This window comes from Myotis davidii, unplaced genomic scaffold, assembly GCF_000327345.1.
Source record: "Myotis davidii unplaced genomic scaffold, ASM32734v1 scaffold792, whole genome shotgun sequence".
NCBI lineage: Eukaryota > Metazoa > Chordata > Mammalia > Chiroptera > Vespertilionidae > Myotis > Myotis davidii.
The window spans coordinates 218,941-222,825 of NW_006283548.1; positions in this window are offsets into that span (position 1 = coordinate 218,941).

Here is a 3,885-nt window from a genome sequence, read left to right on the forward strand (position 1 = left end):
CTTTCTTATTTTGAGACAAAAAAAGACTCCTTATAGCTTCCACTTAAGGCCCACAGGACCATACAAACAAGGGTTAATTTCTCTTCCACTTGTCAACTCTCCAAATATTTGAAATTGGTTTTATATCCTCCTATCTTCTCCAGATCGCATATTTCTAGTCCCACTAACTATGTCTCATTGAATGTGTAGTCTTCCATTCTTATCATTTTCTCCCGAACTTCCTCTATCTCTGCAAGAATGCAGTGCAATGCTTGGGTACAAATGCTAGAGAGGACTTTCAGAGTAACACCGTCCTCCCTACTCACACATCCACACTGTCCAGTCATCCTTACTTCCCTTTCCCAGACATATGAAATGAATGTCATCCCTTCAGCAGCTTCAGGGAAGACTGTATGATGGTGACATTTTTAAAGCCTTAAAAGTATAGGGAGGTAGCAAAAAGAATTCCAATCCAAGAATTTCCAGGCTCTCTAGCACAGCTTTTACACAATTGCTTTGTCATTTAAATAAAGGTCATTTAAACCTCTTAGTTTTAAAATTTTGTAAAAAGTGGTACTATATGCTGAGGAAGATATTTGGGATAAATTTTTCCTAAATTCATTGAGTCATGGAATTAAACACACACTATGTATGTATATGTCTCTCTCTATATATTTTTCCATATATTTGAAATACAACTTTAAACTTCTAGCACATTTCCTATTTCTCACTAGCAAAATTTTTTATGAAATCACTATTAATTAAAATATGTACATCACTTAAAAAGCAATAAAAGAAAACAAAAGCAAGCGTTGTAACAGTCTAAAATATCACAGCTATGGCCCGACCAGCGTGGCTCAGTGGCTGAGTATCGACCTATGAACCAAGAGGTCACAGATCAGTTCCTGGTCAGGGCACATGCCATGCCCAGTTTTGGGGCTCAATCCCCAGTGTGGGGTATGCAGGAGGCAGCCGGTTGATGATTCTCATCATTGATGTCTTTCTGTCTCTCTCCCTCTCCCTTCCTTTCTGAAATCAATAAAAATATTTTTTAAAAAAAATAATAAATAATTAAATAAAACATCACAGCTATGGTGACATCCCTTACAGCAGACAGTTTTAAAATGTTTTTCAAATGTTGTGTCTGAAAATTACATGGGACAGTTCTCAGCTAACACAAAGATTTTTCTGATGTGTGTCCCTTCCTTACAACATCCCCTGGCCCCAGGTCCTTGAAGAGCATATTTTAAGACTATAAAAGAAAAAAAAAGTTTTTGAGTATATTAATATACAGGGAAAGATTTATAAGTCACATGTAGCAGAAGACCAAAAATTTTTACAGGCATTTTATAGAAGTTTTCAAAAATCTATCTCTTTGTCTGTTTCTTAAAAATATTAATTTAAGAAAAGGCTATGTACAAGGCACTAGTGGTTCCATAATACCGTAGAAAGACCTGCAGTCTCTATTTTCATGGAGCTTCCTTGGGCAAAAAGCATTCAAATGTGTTAAAACACATTTTTTCCTTTAACTTTGATTAACGAAGGTAGATTCAGACGTACACGAAACGATGCCGCCAGGCTCCAGGAAGCAAGAAGCCTAGCATCTTTTCCATTCTCTGGGCCAAGCGGCCTATGCCAGGAACACTTGTGGAATGCTGACTATGAGGAGTCAGAGCTGAAAAGTTGGCTGGAAGTTAAGAAGCCATCTCAGAAAAACACTCACTAGTTACCCCACCCTTACTTCCTCTGATGGGTGGGAATTCAGCGAGAAGGCATTTCAGTCTCCACAGGTGTGTGGCAGCACCTGCCCTACCTGGCCTTTGGGGTCTTCTGCCTTTACCGCTGGATCCCCTGCGAGGCTCCTAAACCCTGGGCTGTGCTCTCACCCGGACAGCTATTTTTAGTTCCCCACCCACGCCATGCTCTTTCACACTTCCTTTTCTTCGCCTGAAATGCCCTTGCTCTCCTTGTTCACCTGGAGGCCTTCTGCTCAGGTTTCCAGGCTCAGCTCAGACCCTGCTTCCCCTGGGAAGCCTTCACTGACCCCGGCTGCTTAGTCAGCTCAATGCAGTTGTAGCAGCAACTGTGAGAAAAGACAGAGCAGGAAATGGATCTCCTTCTAGCTTTCACCAGATGTGGAGTTATGTAAACTTTCTGAACCTTCGTTTTTCCCAGTTAAAAAATACAGACACTTGCCTTCCAGGGCTGTTGTGAGGATTAAGTACAATGGTGGAGCAAAAGTCTCGAAACCAAGAACTTGGCACACAGACAACATTCAGTAACTACTGCTTCCTGTCCCCTCCTCTCTAGTCATACCTTGGAATGGCAAAAACTTAAAATCTTATGCTTAGATCAACTGTGGTCCTTATTTTGAAAATCATTGGGATTACAATAATATAAAGTATCAAATTAAAATCAGCATTATAAATCAAAGCTTTTAAAGATGGTCTGATTACTTACAAAGGTCCTTTGTATGAAGAATGGCCATAAAACAATCAGAATGAATGATCTGTTACTTGAAGTGCATGCATGTGATACTTTCAAAGATACTATCTAAAGCCTCAGTACCGTGTGTCACAGGCCTATAAACTTTAAATAGAGGTCAATGCTATATTCTTAGCAATCACATTTGCTCTTGTACCTATTTTACAAACTCAGAGCTAGACCAAAAACACAGTACATCAATAGCAGAGATTTAAAAAAAAAACACACACAGCTAATAACATTATGAGAGCAATAATTATTTTATTTAATAAAAACGTTTATTTCTTCCAAGTCTTTCACCCAGGCCTTAACACATTACAAACATTCATCGCCCCTCACCATATCCTTGGTGGCAGGTCGGTGGTGCTGGGATGACTCAGTTGTCCGGTTTCCAGTCCTGCAGCTCGGTGTAGCACAGTATGCTGGCTGTGTTGTTTGGTAGGAGGAAGTAGATGAGGATTGTGGGGAACTCAGAAACAGGCCTGAAAGTTTTGTGTTCTGTTTTGATAAATTCTGAAATCATTAGTTCCTTACTCCATCAGCTATTTACAAACATTGTGGTTAAAAACATAGAATCCGGAATACAAAGCCTGGGTTCAAACTCCAGCTGTCACTTCCTAGCTCTGAGGCTTTGGATGAGTTACTTCCTCTGTCTGTGGGTTAGCGTCCCCATCTGTAAAATGGGCATAACAAATGGTTACCATAGAGCTGTTATGGGGAGCAATGCCTAGCACATAATTAATGCCCCTAATTATTGGGAACTGTTAGTGTTAACTTTTGTTCCTATGCTAGACACTGAGATGCACTGGTGAACAAGGCACTCAATAAATATTTAGTGGATGAATAATGCGAAACCATAATAGAGTGAAGCTATATGTATAATTTCAGATACCCAGGTGATTTCCATGAATGGCTGATGGTAGAGAATAATAATTGAAACATTCATATGATTTAGTCTCAGCAACATGCTCATTTGCCCAAGAGCAGAAATAGATCGTGTAAAAGAAATGACATTATACACCTGATGTCACAAAAGACAGACCAATGAGAATAGGCCCTCAGCTCTGTGCACAAATGATTCTTTTTTAACTTGGCTATCATATGAATATGTTTTAATCAGCTTATAAACCTTGTTTAATTGCTAGCCAAATGCACTGACTCTCCAATGAGGTCATGTTTGGAAATATATGTAGCAACATTTAAAGAACTCCAAACCATAAGAAAATCTGAACTACTCCAGCCAAATCTGGCCTCAATATTGAAATGTGAGATGTAAAATTAGGGGAAGGCATATGCTCAATTGGATCATTGTGTTATATGACCCTTTATACTTGAGTACAGGGTAAAGGCGTTCCAGGAGATCATTATTAAAACTGCTCGCAGCATAAACCAGCTCAAACCACTGCTAAAATTTCTAGTGCT